This window comes from Thunnus albacares, chromosome 7 (genome assembly GCF_914725855.1).
Source record: "Thunnus albacares chromosome 7, fThuAlb1.1, whole genome shotgun sequence".
NCBI lineage: Eukaryota > Metazoa > Chordata > Actinopteri > Scombriformes > Scombridae > Thunnus > Thunnus albacares.
Window position 1 is genome coordinate 10,654,072 of NC_058112.1, and position 20,063 is coordinate 10,674,134.

The 20,063-nt window shown below is 38.7% G+C and overlaps 1 long non-coding RNA gene across 1 annotated transcript; it reads right to left on the reverse strand.

The window, feature by feature from the left end:
• Positions 1-283: 283 nt before the first annotated feature.
• Positions 284-5,607, reverse strand: LOC122986103. The gene is made up of 3 exons (XR_006404237.1): positions 5,309-5,607; positions 1,054-1,136; positions 284-510 (listed from the first exon to the last, which is right to left on the reverse strand). It is a non-coding gene; the product is annotated as an uncharacterized LOC122986103 (long non-coding RNA).
• Positions 5,608-20,063: the final 14,456 nt, after the last annotated feature.

The following is a 20,063-nucleotide window of genomic DNA, read 5'->3' on the forward strand; positions in this document are numbered from 1 at the left end:
GCTGTATCAAGAGTCCTGGACTAATTGTGCCAGTCATGTTTTTCCTACCAGCTATCTCAGCAGACCCACGGGATGATTAAGACAGATCAGAGTAGGATAGGCAAGAGCAGACTATGAATATCACCAAAATATTTTCTTTATTGTGAATGGTGTCTGTGTAACTGACACACACTCAGCATGGTGCTAGATAATGTGTCATACCAAGATTAAAATGAGCGAAAATCAAAATGTTCTTCATTTGTGTGACATTTATTGAACAATCCTTTGTGTCAGTACAGTGATTTGTTTGTCTTATTTATTAGAGTGTTCTCCCTCTCTCTACTTCTATCATGTTTATTTCTGTGTGTATATACAAGTGTGCACACATGCGTGAGTGTGTACGTGTGTCTTACGTGTGTATATACGAGCATGCTGGTACACCGTCCTTTGACTGACCAGTGGTCTCTTGTTGCCTGCGAAGGTCTGCTGCCAGCGTCACGCCATATAGATTTTCATTTGGGACTCTCAGCGCTGCAGAGAGGGAGGACACTGCTCCTGTCACATCCAATCAGCTCGCCTGTTCCTCATCTAACCCTCCCTCTTGTCTGCCTCAGCCCCTGACCTGGCATCCACCCTCCACCCAGCTGCACTCGAGCCCCCCTACATCACAGCTTACCTTTGAGTCCAATCCTTCTTTGTGTCAAGGAATCTTATTATTTTAGATCACAGCAATGAATGGCTCTGGCCTGTACACATTCCTAAACTAAACACAGCATCCTATCTTGCACATCAATGTTAAGATCTCATCTTTCATTTGATCCAACAACATGTATTGATTGCCGGGCAGCGTGGCGTGTCAAGTGAAAGAAGAAGGGGAGATAGCAAGAGATGGTGAGCGGGAGACAGTGGTGAGATGTGATTATGTCATCTAGTTTTTGCATTCCTTTAAAAATTGTTAATAGGCAAAATCACACACCTGCTAACACATACAAACCCTTTCTGTCACCTCTCTTCTTCTGTGTTTATCTTTTTGTCTCTCTTTTGCTCTCTAACAACCGACTTACACATACATACCCCTCCACATGCCCACATCTCCGGGCTTAGGAAGCAACATAGCATGTTTCTGTCATTTCCTTGGCCTCTGGTCCCTGATCCATCTGAGAAGAGATCAATACCCATCGTTAATGTCTGCTGCTCCCCAACCACAGTTCCACTGGTGGGAGATGAAGCAGAGAAACTGACTGTGAAGCTCCCCCTCTTTTTGCCTCCTTTCCTTTGTCTTACTTGCACTCCTTATATTCACTCCTCGTGCTTGTCTTTCTCCTCTCTTTGCCTTTCCCCGCAACCAGACTGACACCTAGTGTGTGTGTGTGTGTGTTTGTGTATGTGTGTGTAACCCTGCTGAAAGCCAAAGCAGCTGTCCTTTGTGGCGCCAGAAAAAAGTCTATGTGTTTTAGTGTCCTTTGAAAAGCAGCCAATACTCTACACTGGCAATAAGTTGCCTTTGATGTTGTGTTCACGTTTCATATTCATATTTTCCGTCTCATGTCAAGTTTTGATGTTTCTGCAGAGACGCCGCACTTGATGTCTGACTGACTCTCCATTTTCATTACATTGCACTAACCATGCTTGCATGAGAGCTGTGCGTTAATGAATAAATTAATTAATTAGATCTTGTTTGATCCACCATCATCATTAGGCGTCTCTCCCCCTTGGTAATGACCTCAATAATGGTGCTGACTTTAATGGGATTTTAATTGATTTAGCTGCTTTAGTTTTCTGGTGTGTATGTGTCCCGCGCTCCTCTGACAGAGGTGAGCAAAGGAGCTGATCCTTAACTGCTCAAAACATTGTCTTGTCGTGTCCTCCTTTGCCAACATGAGCTTGTTCAAAACTGTAAAACACTGAATCAAACCAAATTAAATCAATCTTTTTATAGAGTGCCATTCAGGCAAAATTGCACCAAAGAAAATTCTGATTTGATGGACTATAACAATGCCAGGCTGAGAATACATTTCATAAAGATTTATTAGAAACTGTTTGCAGATTCTGATGCCCTCAGGTCTTCTGGAAAGTGAGGACCACAGATACTAAACCTGCCTTTTCATAGGTCTTATTACAGGCTAGTGTTGGAGGAATGTATTCATGCATTAATCCCCTGAGATTTTTTAAAAACCAGAAGCAAGTCTGTTATAAACATGTGCATGTATTATTCAATGTTCACTTCTGATTCCCTTCATGTTACTGTGAGAATAAATAGATAATTTATAAGATATTCAACAGGAACACACAACCCTAAAGCAACATTAGTTAATGTCAGCTAACATTATAACATACAAACACAGCATAAAGCACTAAAATGCATCCTAGAAATGTGTGGTTAATGATTTTCAAAGGTATCGCTGCCATTCTTTTTACTATCCAACACCTGAAAATAGATCAGGAGGAAACTCCTGCTCTTTAAAATTTCTTTCTGACAGCGGTTAAATTGAATGAATTTTAATTTTGACTTCTATTATTCACATTCTGAACCAACTCATATTTAATGTTGTGAAAGTGTCTGGCAATGAGGATCAAAGACACATCTAATATTTCAGATATTTGAGCATTCAAACATTTATTTTTAAATCCTGAATGTCACGAATCTGTTGGTGTGCTGTAATGCTAAAATAAGCTGTAAGCATGGATAAGCACCCAGATTCACCTGGAATAGAAAACTCAGTTCCTCATTATACTCTCACTCTCTGCTTCATAATTGCCTGTGACAGTTTTGTGGTTGTTGTCCATGTGCCATTAGCCCAGGCGGCTCCGCTGATAAGCCTCTGAGTGCAGATAGCTAGTAATGTTCCAGCGCCTGTCATAAATAAAGTGCATTACCACTGCAGCTGCTCTGTAATAACCTCCTCTTTGTTTTGCTCCCCTGCTCTCATCACCCTGCTGACCATGGGGGTGAAGTGGGTTACATTGTGTGTGTGTGTCCGTGCCTTTTTGTGTATTTAATTTGAGCGAGCAGGAAGTTAAAAATGGAACATTCGTATGTTTCTTGATAGTGTTATCGACTGTTTGTTTTGTTTTTCAATCAGTCTCTCGATGTCCTGTAATTTGATGTTCAGATGACAAGCTGAATGGTCATTAAATGTAATTTTTGCAAAATGAAACAGCTGATATTTATCTGTAAATGGTTTGCAGCTCAAACTAACTGTGTATTTCATTGAAAAATGCAATGTTTTATAATGTTATAGTGTTTTAAAAGACAATTTCACAGATTTTCAAGATGTTTCCTATGGTTCTAATCTTGGAAATACCAATATATGAATAACATTAAACTTTCTTTGTCTTAAAATATCCCTCTTCATCCAGCTGCAAAAGTTTGCAAACTCTGGAGATCTGCCTTGGATTACAAACTACTTTTCCTTATTTTTTGTAGTGCTGCATTGAAGGACTGTCAAATGGGGGTCTCTGAACTCAGGGACCAAAACAATCCATTCACCATGTTGTTTTCTCGCTAGCAATAGGGAAAGACAGACACTAAAATATCTGGATATTTGAGTTAGATATGATGTTGGAATCAGAGATGTGGCACTATTGTTACGAGGTCAGATATCATGCTGTAGACACAGATACGATAGTGTGGAGGAGGAAGCGACCACCAGAGCTACGTTACAGCCGCAGCCAAAAGAGACACCTGGTGATGACTTGTGTGTTGTCTGTAGCAGATGCACCACGATGGAGACAGAATTGAAAACTCTACAATCCAACCAACTTCATGGTGCTTAGTTTCTTTTGGATAAACCTTGTGATTCTGCCGACAATGACCCAGAGAATTTTGGGCCGCTGGTGGACAGAAAAGCTGAATCTAAAATGTATTTGAAAAAAAAAAACTCACTTTACATTACAATATTGGAGTCATATATAGGCTACGGTGATACTGTTACAAGGCTCATGCTGTGGAACACAACAGAGTATGGAGGAGGAAGTGACCACTGGAGCTACGTAACAGCTACAGCTGCGAGAGATGTGCTGTGGCTGGAGTGACTTTGCAGCATTGACTGGTGCCTGGTGATGGATGCCAGAGAGAGAATGGCAACAGAACTGAAAACTCTGCTGCAAGCTGCAACTTCCAGTGCTTTGGTAAACCTGACTTTGTTTTCTCACAAAATATTATATTGGACTGCCAAGTCTGAATACAGAACAGCACAATGGCGAGTGTTCTGGCAGCAGCTCTTGGTAAGTTTGCAATGATCCACATAACTAACTCCAGCGCGCCATTTGTTTTTATGATCTTTGCACACCGGTACAATATAACTGGACTCGATGAGGAAAAATGTGTTTAATGCTGCTCAATGCTAGCTTTGTCTCTGCTAACCAGCTGCTCTGCAAGGGCACCTGCATTCTGTAAACACACCATCAGTACATTTGGATATGACGGCGCGCAATGCATTGTAGTTGGCATCATTTTTGAAAATAACTGCACATTTCTACTACATAGGTGACCTAGTCTTAAGAAATCATCATGTACAGTGGTGAAATTCCTCTTTAAAAATAAAAAAATATATGATTGTATGATGCAAGAGTGCTAGAGTGCTAACTTTTTAGATAAAGTCAAAAAAGACATGATGTGTTTTTTCCCCTCCAAATATGCATCTTAAAGGGACAGTTAATCAAAATTCCAAAAACATATATGTTCTCACTAAACCCTTGTAGTATCCAACAACAATTTGTCTTTCAAGTTAAATTATGAAGTTGTCCGTTAGCTAAACTATGCTAGTCAGTTTAATCTACTTCAGACACTTGAGACGTCATCACAATTGATTGAATGTTTGTAGCAATTTCCAGAGACATAATCTAATATGAGGTGAAATAATGTTGACACACATCCACTACTCCTTGTTCAGTGTTGCTATATTTTAATGGGAAATCATAATACTTCCAAAGAGGAGATTTAGAGGTGGATCTTTGAGCTCTGGTTTCATATCAATGACCTAGCGACTGCCTAGCATGGCTTAGCTAACAGACAACTTCACAATTTAGCTGTGTCTGAAATCACTCCCTCATTAACTCATATAGAGTATATTTACAGTAAAGATAATAACGTGCACTATATCGTAAATAGCGAGTGATTTCGGAATGATTCAAAATGGTTGAATTTTGAATTTGAATTTTTGTATGTGGCAGTTGTTTACAGTAATTACGCTAAAAAGATTGTAATTATTCTGTGATAGAGGATGTACTGAATTGAATGTCCTGTACCATCTGGTTCGGGATAAATATATACTGTACCATCACCACCCTTGTGTGTCTAATAGTGTGTTTTTGCTCATGTGTGCACCTTTGGGGATATGTTTGCAGTTTATGAAAGCCATTCTGTCCTCTCCTCCATGCTAATGCCCTGACCAAGGCCTTGGCTCTCTGCGCTGTTCTCGGGCAGCCAGCCGTCCGGAAGACAGGATCAAACACAGGAGGAGGAGATCTCAGTGACTGGAGTCAGTCGCTCTTTCATCTCTCCTCTGCCATGCCAGCACACACTCTAATGCTTCATTTTCCCCACACACAGGGGAGGGGGGTCTCCACAAAGAGTGCTTTCTGAGTGAACTCTCTCTGTGGTCTGTCTCTCTTTTTCAATTCTGCTTTAACTGATTCATCCCTGACAGAAATACAGATCAAGATTTAGTTATGCACTTCAATTTTATATGCGTCTCCTCTCCCTGATGTATGAAAGAGTAAATATGTGTGTTTATTTCTGCTTTTTCTCTCAAGGGATTTCAGGGCTCATGCTGACTGTGATCACATGGTGCAATGAATAGCTTTGTTTAAATAGACTATTCCCTACGAGAGGAAATGAAGCTGGTAGTCATTTCGTTTTCTCTTTAAGACCAGTACTTACAAAATATGGATTCAGCAGCAGTATTTATAAGATATCTATCTATCTATCTATCTATCTATCTATCTATCTATCTATCTATCTATCTATCTGAGGGGGGTCCCTCATTAATTTGCTCCCTTTATCTTCTTGAGTAACAGAGTAAGCTGAGATTTTAATGACTCGGGCAGAGAGTGTGAGACGGGAGGTGAAAGAGAAAGTTGAGATGGAAATTACCAGTATTACTGTGTGTGGATGGTCCTGCTGGAAAACTGCAAAAACTATTCCTGCAAATGCAGGGAAGAGATAGTAAAGAGAAACTGAGAGCGATTAAGATCAAGAGTACATAGACCCCGGCTTCACAGAATATCTGAACAGCCCTCTCAGTAAAAAAGATCTCCAGAGGTGGTCAAATAAAATCTGGATTATCCAGTTTGATGCTACGTACTATGATGCATGCTATTCATTTACATCGGACTAACGAGGCAAGTAAAGTCCTTGATATCAAATTGCCTTGAGTAAATTTAGTCTGAGCACACTATTTCAGATCTGCAGACATGCAGGATTTAATTATGCTGAATTAGCAGCCTAGAAGTGTAAGTGTAAGATGTGTAAAATTCGAATGTTCTCATTAACAAAGAAATAGGAAAAGCCTCTTTCAGCAAGAGGAACTTGGCAAGGCAAGGGAAATGAAAGACTAAAAAAAAGATATAATAGAGACTGTGTGTGTATGTATGTGTGTGTGTGTGTGTGAGAGAGAGAGAAAGAGGTATTTAGAACAGATTCTGACTATGAGACAACTGTTTAGTCATACAGCTACATCTCACCTGCTGTGTTCAAATTATTTATTCATATCTTGACAGGCTAGAGTGGAGGAGAGTCTGGGGATATCTCTTAAACACAAATATGACACAACTCTTTTTCCATAATGAAATTCAGTAAGGCTCCAGTGAATCTGGCAGGATGTTTAAGCATCTCTCTGCACCTCTGACCTGTAACTACACTCTGGGTTTGAAAAGATGCTTCTCATAGTTTATTTTTCATATCTATTCCTGGCATTGAATTGCCATTATAAAATGGTTTTGTTGTGTGTTCGATATTATTGTGCATCCACAATTAGGCTATCTCATATCTCTTCAATGTGATTTGAAAATCAAAGTGTATTGGAGAGCTCTGTAACCCTATAGGTTAACCAATAATCCCAGTACAATTGGAATTTTCCTCTATCATTTGATAATTCATGAATAAATATTTGTTTTGTTGTCCCCATCTTTGAACGAGATGAAAGCCAGCTGGCTTACTGGCGACGCTGGTGGGAGGCTGGCTAGTCACATACTGTAGATGGCTGATTTGTTGGCTGTCCAGCTGGTTAGTATGCAGCCCATTGTCTGCTGATATGTAGTTGGCTAAGTGACCGTGCAGTCTAACTTTAGGCTTTCAGCGCTGTATATGATTGAGTGCAGATGGTATAGAGGGTACTGTAGCAGAGCAGGGAACTCCCCGCGGGTTTTCTTGCAGATAATCCTGAGAAGCTGAGGTCCTCGAGATAATTTGGACAGAAGGCTGGCCACGAGAGAGTGTGAATAAGAGCAGTACAGTGAGCCTCTAATTGTAGACCTCCAACACTGACACTCCATGACCCTAAAGCGCACATCAACCTTCCCCTGATAGAGGGGGAGAGGGTGGAAAGCAAAAAGAAGGAATGTTGATGAAGAGACAGATGGAGGTGGAGAAAAAATGATCAGTGGTATAAATGATTTGATAATAAATCCCTTAATAAGATCCCTCAGATTATTATTTTAGAATTGGCTGAAATGTTATACATCTCTTGATCAAGATGCAAAAACCCACTCAAATGCATTTGTGTGCGCATGCAAACGTGGCAAAGTATCTCTCCGCAGTCCCATTTCATCCCTGTGAGTGGCCTCTCCTCTCCGCTCCTCAGTGTTCACAGATGCCTGTCACGTCACCATGAAAAGACAAGAGAGAGGGAGAGCATGACACAGATGCATCCCCTTGACGGAGAGACAGGCGGATTGAGAGGTGTAGCTGATCCCTGAGAAGCACTGCAGGCTTAAGATCCCCTCTATATCCTCTCTTCGTGCTGTCTCGTACCATGACGCTCGGGGCTGACGTCAGTGTTATTTCTGTCCATCTCTTGGTCAGGGAGGGGTCATCATCTCTAATGCATTATTCACACACACACAGCATCAACCTAGACAGATCTTATCTCGACAGGGCAAAGCAACGATCACCTCACCCTTGGCTCAGTGGCTGAATAAACGCAAAAAGCACACAATAGATGTGGCTTCACACTTTTTGATAAATACTACTGATTTGAGTTGCATGGTGACTTGTTTGTCCTGGCATATTTTGAAAAAGAGATTAGTAGTCTGTGTACATTACCTCTCCATGTCAAAATGATGCGGGTTTTTTTTCTTTGTGCTCTTGTGTATATATTTTGGGTGGCACAATCTCCAGTCAAAAAAAAAACAGGGGCAACAATGGTTCTTTCTTAGGCAGCGATTCTCAAAGAAAAGCAGGAACTTGAGGGAAAAGCCTGTCTTTAATCGCCCTAAACATAATGCCAAGTTATTCAACAGTGGATTTCTGACTGATGTTTTGAATGTCAACAGCTGTCATGCGGCACACATTGTTAGATAAGCCTTCGTTCCTACAGTGAATCCAGAAAAACACACACTTATTGAATACAGAATAAAACACATTTTCTTCATCTCTGTCACTAAACACAATTCTCAACTGCAGTAATAAAGGAGAGTTATCCCTTATCTCTCGTTTCGTGTGTGTTTTTCATCATGCATGGTTAATTGTGCTGCCTGCCCTTGATGACAGTGATAGTGAACCGCCATCCTCCATCTATCCTCCTTACTACAGATATCTAACAACTTGTACAGACAAAGACCTCCTCCCATAAAGCCTTGTGGAGCATGCTTTAATTCAGTTGTGTTGCTAATGCATGTCAGATCAATGCACTTCAAGAAGTAAGGGAATATTAGAATATTTTGAAAAAAAATGTGCAAATACTGATGGTTGATATAGACAGTGTGAACTACAATAAATATGTCCATGTAAAGTTCATTTTCCCACTGTCATCTCTGAAATATAACCATATTTTAGGTTTCCACATGAAAAAATAGGTGTTTTTATTTTGGTATCTGGTTTCATGTGATATCATTTAAAGATATCCCAGATACATATCTTGCTGATCGGATCGGATCTTTGAGCAACAGAGATTTGTCAGAAATTCATGTAGACACGATTTGCATTCCAGCTGGATTCTGAGATGTGGGGAGAACTGGAGCGAAGACAGCTCTCCTCTCTCTCTTTCTCTCTCTCTCTCTCTGTCTGTCAGATCCAGCTATTAGGAGTAAATGTTGCTCTTCCTTCCCAAACCCTGTGGAGATAACCCCTAGAAGTCCTCTGTGATCCTCTCAAAGAGGGAGAGCTCAGTGCAAGTTAAAGAAAAGACGTGGATCATCTCACTTTTGCCTTTGAACAGAAAGTTTAACTGTCTCAGCGTTCAAAGATTTACAAAAACAAAGCAATGACATCAGGAATAGTTGGTGTCAGTTACACTAAGGAGCTACTATAAAGTTTATTTATTTGAATGTCAGCAAGAATAATTAACTCAAAAACATAATTATGTTAAAATATGGTTTTTATGAACTCAATTTTATCTCATGTACGTGTCAAATATAGTTAGCTTGATTGTTTTTTCTTATAATAATGATACACCTACATTAGCTTTTAAGTTGATCATGTACTTCTCAGATTTTTCCAAATTTCTCCCAAGGAAGTTCCATCTGTGTTTAGCAGACATAACATACAGACAGAGCTGATCTAATAATGAGAAGATCCAATTAATCCCACAAGACCAGAAAAGCATCATCACGAGCACCAGATTTTCCCTGTGGGGTGAGCATTTGGAAGACAGACGGATGAAACATGTTTGCAGACAACTAGCTTACCGTCCAAGCAGCAAGGCAAAAGTCGCTGTCTTGGCAGCCTGTCTGAGTGGCTGCTGTCTGCTTGCTTCAAAATATGGCCGTCCAGATGCATCTTGTGAACATAAATGCTATCTTCTCACTGTAACATCACCACAAATGACAGACTCCACAGTATGGACAGAATACAGACAGGATGTCCATAGTGGCCTAAACATTTACCATTACCAAACCAACCCTTGTTTGCTTAAGAAACCAAGCTTGTTTTCCCATATTCACTCTCCTTTTTTCTCTGTTTTGCCCTCACTAGCTAGTCGCTAACTTTGCTGCCTGCTGTTTATGTGCTGGGCAGGTAGCGTATGGTTGGTCAGCGCTTTTTCAGTGAGCCTGATACAACTGACACTGATGAGAGCAATAAGAGTGAACCAAAACGGTAAAGCTGCAGGCTTAAAAACAAAACAAGATGGTAAAAAGCTAAAGATGCTAAAACGCTTCATGGAATGAAGGAGGGCTGCAGTCAAGTGATAATTCTCTATTGGTTTTCGCTATTAGTGACCCCTCTCACATGACACTTCTGTCATTTGATCCATTGTTATAATAAAAATATATACAATAACAGCTTTTATCTCTGCCTCTTTTGCAACCCCTTTTGTTTTTTACAATAGACTTGTGGCTGTCTGTATATTTTCCCATGCATATTATAAACCCATTCCATTTTAGTTGTTTACAGTAATGACTGTCCAGCTACCTTCATGTGCACTGCTCAGTACAAGACCCCCTGCTTGCCTGGCAGGGAAACACAGCTTTGGGGCTCCTACACTCTTTCATGTAACTCACAGCGGGAGTTTATGATAGCTGTTAATAGATCAACTGTTTCTGTTGATATAATGAAAACAATGCTTCCCAGAGCTATCTCATGTGATCTTATATAAATATCATCTACACCATCAGTACCATACTATATATGCATTTATTCTAAATGTTTTGAGTAAATATATTCCTGATTTCTGGCTCTACCCACCTACAATTTCCATCCGTGTCCTAAACAGAACAGAAGGGACTCTCTTTTAGCCTTCAGGTAATGGTTATTCATTATCCATGTCATTTCTGCCCCGAACCATTCCCATGATCCTTGGCTTACTGTATATAAATGTGTGACTGAGAAGAAAGGCAGCTGATGGATGTATACGGCAGCCATCAGCTGCCTCCGCTAACACCATAATTGAAATGGTAATTTTCTGATACAGGATGATGACCTCTGTTCAGCCAGAATCCCAGGCCTTATTGGATAATGAACAGGGAGAGAATTGTCCCATCAAAACTCATTGGCGGATCCATTCGCAATGCAGTCCTAGAGTCTTCAGTCAGTGTGAATTTAGTTCTGCATCCCTCCTCTCCATTTCTCTGCTTTTCCTTTCCATATCAGTAAAGACTTAGCTCTGATATGCTAATAGATTGTGAAAAGTCTTTCCTTAGATTCAGTATGTAGGACTCTCCACTATTTTCCTTTCATGAGGACAGTGTGTGGGTGTATATGTGTAGCAGTGAATGTCTATGAAAAGGTATTTGCATAAATGGGTTTCACCCTGAAACATGGTCTATCCTTTTTTTATTTTCAAAATTCATTTATTTTCCCGGAGCAAATCTCATCTTCTGTTCTTTGTTTCCACTCCTCCCTCTGCCTCTGTTTGGCATATGGCCTGATAGGCAAATGTGGTGTTATTTGTACTGTATGCCAGGCAGGTAGCTTTGTGTTTTTGTCATTCAAATCATTATCTTAATTGCTTTGCATCGCTTAGATGGCTTAAGGGTGGCTAGCTAGTGAACCTGAACAACGAGTGACCATCCCTTTTTTTCAACTCTTTCTATCTCTGGTCTCTTGTCAGACAATAACACAATCAACCCCCCAGTTCCCAACACACACACACACCTTTAGCAATTACTTAAACTAATTAACAATTTGGCCATTGGAATAATTAACTCTAGTAAAGCAGAGAGACATACTTGAGTGTTTAGTTCTGTCTTTGTTTTGCTCTCATACTGGCTGTCTAAGTTAAAATCAGATATGTTGATACTATCACAACACTACTCTTCATTATTTCTATAGTAACCGATTATTTGGCCACTTGAGCACAGTAAGTTATTACCTTAGATTGTTAACAAACAGTTGCTTATCTACACATCCAGCAGACACGTAGCAACATAAGCATTCATTTGGAGTTGTCTTTCTGTCCACCCAGCGACATTAAATCCAATATCACTCATTTTCCTTTTAGCTTTGTCTTTGGTCACCAACTGCTGAAGGGAAATATTTGGCTCTTCAGCTGCTAAATACTCCACTTCACTAGCTAGGCGCTAATTTTGTCTGTTTTCTGTGTGGTGCTAGGCAGGTAGTGTCCGTTGGGTTTTAGAGCTTCTACACTAATAGCTGCCTGCGGCGGCCGAAAATGGCATAATGGGATTGGTGAGAGTCAAACAAATCAATAAAGCTGTGGGCCGGAAAACCAAAACAATGAGCAGAAAGACACTATAAAGCTTTGTAGAGCTGAGGGCAACTGTAGAGTTGGGTGATAATTCTCTATGGATTTGTTACTACAAGTGACCAATGTATGCAGTCATTTGATCCATTGTTATTATAAAAATATTGATTATAGCCTCATGATCATCATAACTGGCTCTATTGTAGTCAGATTTATTATCGCAGTCACGTCTCATTGTCTAGGACCTTACATTTGATCCCATATTGGATGAAAAGGTTTTTCCCTCGACGTCTGACGTGTCTGACTTTAAAAAGAAATCACAAACTGTCAGTCAATCTAACAGTTACCTACATACAAATACACATTTTTCTTCTTTATTATTTCAACATATATGCATCTTCATCAATAACTAAGTAACCATTTCTATGGTGAAACTGCAGTATATGTATGGAAGACAATAATTCTAAAGAGACCTGTGATCCTGTAAGATCCTGCTCAGCTTCATTATGCACTGTGTGTGTGTCCAGTTTCTATCTCGACCCGTCTCTCAGCAAGCCTCATTCAAATAGAATGTAATACAATGTAAATAAGCCAGGATGAGACTACAGCGGGAACTGCCAGGGCTAGGAAGCCAGGAAGGTACCAACTGGAAAGGGAGGCAAGACAAAGGAACATAGAGGTCCAAACACAAAGACAAATCAGACATAAAAGGCACGGCCACCACAGCCGACATGTGCGCAGTAATTGGTTGTTTTTGTCTCCATCAAATGGGGGCTGTTAATGAATGGAATGGAAATAAAATAGAGATTGCACTGCACCCCAAGCTTTTTTTGAAACGCCTTCATTTCTTAACCTCATTTCACAGAGGAGAGGCTAATATAAGCATAATATAAGCAGAGGCTGTTTAACGTTCTGGCCTGCCAAAGCGGGAATGTCCCTTGAAGTTTTTGGGGTGCTCCTTTGAATACAGAAAGGTTCAAGGAATTTCTGTGAGTTTTTAATGCTACATTGCATTTGTGGCTAACACTATTAGACATTATTTGACATGTCGTCTAGTGGTTAACGTTTATTTTGAGGTAATTGCTTCTGAAGGCATGGGTGGTAGGGATTTCATTAGTTCCCTTGCCCCTGTCTCACAGCAAACATTTTACCTGGACTCATTAAGCATCAGACATGACACATCAGAGAGACTGTTCTGCCAGCATTCAAGCTGTTAATATGCCAAGGTCTGCCCTCTCTGTATAACCTGCCAAGTTGAGAGTTTCTTTTCTCTCATGCCCTAAAATTTTCTCTCCTTTTGAGTGGTGTACATTTGTTTTTAAACTGAGAATTTAGTAGTTTCTCCAGGCCTTGCAGCAAAGTCAAATGGTGAAAATTTATCTTTTTCTCAAGAGCTTAAATGCTATTCTATTAACAATTTCTTTTGGGCCTCTTTACTAAAGATCACTGGCCATATTCACAAAACATCCTAAGATTAAAAGTAGCTCCTAACTAGCCGAGTTAGGAGAAACTCCTAAAAATAAGGGGCAAGTCAATCAAAAATGTAGAATGTTTTGGGTCTAAGAGTAAAATATTTTATTGCAAAAAGTAGCTCCTGAGTTTGAGAGAAGTTAGGCAGTCCAGAGGGCTCCAGACCTGCTCATAATCAGTCAAATACTACAGGTAATGTGCCTCATCATGTCATCATTTTGGAAAAATACAACCTTTTAAAAGCATATTTTAATGGCAGAATAGTTAATAAGGATCCAATCAAAAACTCCAATAACAGTGGCGATAACGGTTTGTGCAACTCTCCAGTAACTTGAGAAAAATGCAGTTTGCAGCAGTGATAAACTTATCTCAGCTGTCTGTCACAAACCAAAAATGCACTTTTCAGGCAAACATGGTAATCACTGGATGACTGAGTAAAATTTATGTTAAACAGTAGGCTGAATTACTTCATCAAAAGATACAGATTTGCTGTAGAAAATATCACATCACATCTACCTTTTTATTTAATTTAATATTGGAATTTTGTCTCATTTTTAATTCAAAACTTTATTGAAGTTTTACTTTTAATAATTTAATATAATTTTTTAGTAGAATTTAGTATGCAGTACAGTTTGATATGATTGATGGTATTAATTTAATATAATTTGTTTCTTGTGCACCTGTATATTGATTACTGTTTTATTTCACATTCACTGACACAGACCAATCACAACCAGTGTAGACATACTGTAGTGAGTATGTTGACTGATAAAACATGATGTTATCCATAGCAACAGGGTCGTCCCCGCCCATCTCAGTTCCTTAGTAAAAGTTTCTCTCTGCAGCTTTTTATATTCGTCTGAAGTGGAAACTCTTCAGACCAATTTAGCAGGACTTCTAGTGGTAAGATAAGATCCTTTGTGAATATGGTCCAGATGAAACTTTAAGGAGGTTTGGATTTGGGAAGATTTTGCAGACTGAATTGAAATGATTTATCACTCTCATAATCCTTTGTCATAACAAATAATATCTCATCAGAGCCATTTATTTTATATTGGAGAGTGAGACAGGGAGCTCGTCTGTCCCCTTTGTTATTTAATCTAGCACTAGAACCTTTGGCAGTTGGGATAAGAAGTCATCCTCACATCAAGGTTATTACATCAGAATGTCTTGTTACTGATGATTTACTTGTTACCTTAATGAAATCTGAAGTGGGTATGCCTTATCTTTTTACACTATAAACTGGGCTAAAAGTGAACTTATGTTAATTGGAGAAAATACAATTTTACAGGATTGCCCCATATTTAAAATCTTAAAATCTCAAAAAATCATAAACTTTTGCTCAAATTAAATTCATTGGAAGGTATTAATAAACTAAAACATACCATAGAATGCTGGAGGACTTTGCCCCTATCCATGATTGGCAGAGTAAATGCCATTAAAATGTTGTCTCTACAAAAATGTTTATACCGATTTTGATCCCAGCTGACTTTTTTAAGAAGCTAGTCAATCATTTTAAAATGTATTTGGGGTTATAAAAAACACTGACTATCAAAAAAAGCCATCTATTTAGCTTCCTGAAAGCTGGCCAATCAGAACAGAGTGGGCTCAGCTGTAGGGGGGCCTTAAAGAGACAGGAGCTAAAACTGCCTGTTAGAGACAAAGGCTGAACTGAGGGGCTGCATAAAGCGCCAGTATAAGATAAATAAGGAGTTTTTTGAACTGTGAATCTGCAATGCTGCTCTAATGGAGTCCCCAAATAAAAACAAATATAAATAAAAATATAGGGGTGGAAATGAGCATAATAGGTCCCCTTTAATAAATCCATATGCCTCATTGTCCTCCTTAGTTTTTAAAAAATCCTGCATCTGCTATTAAATCAGTAAGTCACAGTTTTGTTGTAAGCAACTGAAGATTCATACTCAAATTAAACATATCTACAAAGTCCCTAGTGTTTCGATACATACACCATTTTGTCACAACTACACCTTATTCCATCCATTAACACATTTGCTACATGGTGTGTAAAAGGGCTTAAGTGCATAAAGGACTTCTATTTAGACAACAAGTCTGCATCTTTTGGTCAATTAAGCTTAAAGTACAATCTACCTCACTCTAATTTAATATGCAACTTAAGCATTTTATGAAGGAAAACATCCCCCATTTTGAGTCCATTTGTAAGACACACACTCTTTTGGAATTGCTTTCTCTTTCGCCAGAGAGTAAGAAGCTTATCACTAAATTTGTGAATTTCTTCTCTAAGGATTCTGTATCTGTCGACTGTATTAAGAAGGCTTGGGAGAGGGAAATCAATGGTGTGTTGCCTGACAAAATATGGAGGACTGCACTTTCCCGTATTCATAGTTGTTCAATAAACAGCAGAAATAGGTTAATTCAGTTCAAAGTGATTCACCGTTTTCATTATTCAACAGTCATGTTATATAAATTTTACCCCTCTGTGTCTCCAATCTGTGATAAATGTAAATCAAATGATGGTACATTGTTGCATTTATTTTGGAACTGTCCACTAATTCATCCATTCTGGTCAAGAATTTTTTCTTTTTTTTCTGGGGTTTACCATATGACTCTCTCTCCTGACAGGGATTTGACTCTCTTTACATGCTCAGTGGACTCTTTAATTCTCCCCTCACACATTCAAACAGCTGTATTGATGGGCATGGTACTAGCACTCAATTTGACTGTATTTGTATTTATATATAGATTGGATTTTTTTCTTTTTCTGTTTTTTTTAATACTCCTATTTTTGATGGGCTGTAATCAATAGTCACACATGGATGATGTGCACTGTTATGTGCTTTTGTGTCCCTGATGTGTGGTCAAGATGAACTTCTCTTACCTATATCTTACTTGTATCCCTGTCCCCTGGTGTGTGTGTGTGTGCGTGTGCGTGTGTGTGTGTGTGTGTGTGTGTGTGTGTGTGTGTGTGTGTGTGTGTGTGTGTGAGAGAGAGAGAGAGAGAGAGAGAGAGAGAGAGAGAGTGAGGGTGAGATAGAGAGAGAGAGCGCATGGATGTGTGTGTGTTTAACTTGGGTTTTGGGTATTGATCTTTGTGGGGTTTATATGTTGGTGTGAATAATATGTCAATAAAAAATAATTCTCAAAAAAAAAAAAAAAAGAACAGCCATGTGAGAATGTGAAAAACTCCCAAATATATCTGGGCTTACTCTATTTCTTATCAATTATAAATTTGAGCACTCAACATGTTTTATAGCTGTGGACATATATGTTTTATAAAATTGACTGAACTGCGAGGGTGGGACTTATTTTCTTATTATGTTTTGTAAAGTGAAGAGATTATTTGGCTGTCCCTTGTTTTAGACAAGACTTTGACATGTACTGTCATTTTACATTTCTATTAAGATTGTGCTTTTTTCCTGTTTCAACAAAGTTGAGGACTGGCACTAAAAGAAAAGAGTGATATTACAGCAGGCTATGATGGAAGCCCTCCTGCAGGTTTTTTGCCCTTTTAAAGGTTGTCTGACAGACAGTGCCCTGATGGAGTCTGTAAAGATTTTGAATGGTTTAAAATGGTCTGAAGGTCTCTGAAAAGGTCCACATGTTTTCAAGGAGTCTTGAAAAAACGGCGGTGGGGGTCAGAGAGGGTACTTGCTTATACATGCCTACAGATCGCATTCAGCCACACACCAAACTTTGACACTCAGTGGCTTTCGGCAGTCTGAGTGGTAGTGGATTTGCAGAGGTGGAGGAGGAGGAGGGGTCTTCATCATGTTTCATTTTAGGCTTCCAGTGCCCTCTGGCGGTCCTCAGAGCAGGCAATACCCCACTCCTTATTTATTCCTCAGCTTGTCTCTCCATTAATAGCTTAGTGCCGCTCCAGCTCCCATTGTTATTCCTGCCTGGCTGCATTGCTGCGCAAGGATGTCGCATGTTTATCAGACCAGAAATATTGTGCATCATTGCTTTATGAGAATGAACTTTGAAAGAAAGCCTCTTCTGAATCCAGATGTCCTCTTCTTTTATTTTGTAACTTTCTTTATCTTTATTTTACCCAACTGTTAACTCAACCTTTGTTTAATCCCTCAGAGGATTTGGATAAGTATAAGTAAGTGTCATTGAGTCTGTGCATAGTTAGGACACTATGTTACCAGAATTCAAATAGCTCAGTTACCCTGATGATCTGTCACTTTTCCTGGAAGTCAAACACATGAGAATAGCCGCTCCGCACATCACCAGCATGTTACTGCAAGAATAGGATTGCTTGCTTTGACTTTGATTTGCATTGTTTTTTCTTCAAATGCAAAAAATATAAGTAAAAAAAATGAAGTAAAACATGGTTGGAATGAGCTGTTCCTCTAAGTAAATATTGCATTATTCTATGATGTGTGGACACTTATGGAACAGCTTACCTTTTTTCAGTCCATGCAGTACACATTTATTTCAGTGTAGGACACTTTTGCTCGGTGTGTTCATAGGTGGGCTCTTTATTCAGATTGAGCTATTATTCATAATTTGTGAAATAAAAGTCTTCTTGTAAACATTGCTTCTGAGATTGGTACTGTTATTGATACCCATGTTTTAAGACTGAGAGATCATCAGTACGCAATGCGGTCAGTGAGTGCACTCTACAGGCCACATAAGGAACTGCAACATGCAGCCTTGAAAGTTTATTATTGTTGGACTGGAGGCTGAGACCCTTCCTTCCTCCAAACCTATAGCGACCATTCTGTCACGCTGGTGTCTTCATCTGACACTGTATGTATACAGCACCTCTCCAGCAACTCCAACATGACTTTTAAACTTACTTCTAGGGTCTGCACAAAGCAAGAGTGGGCAAGATTCTTCTACATCTTCCACCTGTTCAACTGATAAAATTACTTTTCATTTTATAATAAGCCATCAGGCTTGCATTTTGTAAGTTACTGTAAATAACGGGTTATTTAAGGATTCTGCTCTACAGCAATCATCGTTATTACTATTGCTATGTTTTATCTATCTGTTTGTTCTGTTTTGGGGGTTCTTCAGATGACCAGCATCTGCACTGTTGAACCACAACTTCTTCAAGCTTTTTGTTGGTTTCAGTTGTTTAACCCAACTGTTGACTCAAATTTTATGACTCAACATAAACACCACAATAAAAGAGGGAGACATGCCAGAGTTAAATAAAGTTTCTTTGCAAACTTTTGTTTACTTAACTAATTGTAACAAAATGCAAAATTCAACAGTTGAATCTGGCATAGATAATTTTGTGAAAGGGTGCTCCTTGACCTTTTCAGTAGACCCTGATTCCCAGTATTACCAGTGTTTTTTGGATGTTCAGCCATTAATTTCAGTACAACATTTCAGTTAATCTATTAAATTATTGGTCAAAAAAATAACAGGATACAGGTTTTAGTTGAGTCATTTGTTTCATAAGGTAATGTTCTGTTGAAGGGCTTCAGTGTATGTTTTATGTGTGTGTGTGTGTGTGTGTGTGTGTGTGTGTGTGTGTGTGTGTGTGTGTGTGCTTGTGTGCCCATAGATAAACTGTGATTGTCAGCAATAAGACTCATTTTATATTAATGTTTTTTTATCATGTATTCCTTGAAAGCTTTGTATTGGTCACCATATTGTAACATGTGTAGATGCACAGCACAGGTGTCCACGATAATATTAATGATGACTCCATTCTATTGGTGGGATGGTGAGATGACACATCAGGTTGGACTAAAGACATGAAGTAATTAAAAAAAACCTTAAGGCTTCATTGTCTTTAGTCATTTGGTTATTGTTTCATCTAAATTAAAGTGAACAAAATCAAAAGAACAAATATGTAAAAATATTTTTGCTGTATGTTTTAAGCAAATAGTGTTCAAGTATAGTTCTTTATTAAGGTTATGTTATTATTGGAAAATGGTAGAAGGTGAAACATGCTATGAAAAAGAGCACATAAATGTATGAGTTAGAGAAACAGAAACACAAGATGATCATTCCTGATCAGCATTGATATATTGAGAGAAGGATATTTCTACTGTTCTTTGTGTATCCAGCGATGCGTTGATGTTTTAATGAAACTTTCATTCTGAATATAGTGATCTCTCTGTAACTGTGATCAAGTATGCTGTGTATGAGAAACTGTGATTTATAATACATATCAAACATGGTACAAGTAGCTGTGCCTTACATATACATGTATTATAAATTATATTATATTAACATATATTATTAATATATTATATATTATTATATGTCAGTATGCATATAAAATTGTATATATAAAATTTATGTTCCGCTCGATTGACGTCTTCACAGATATATTTAGATGCAACTGAACAACTATTTAAAATCTTT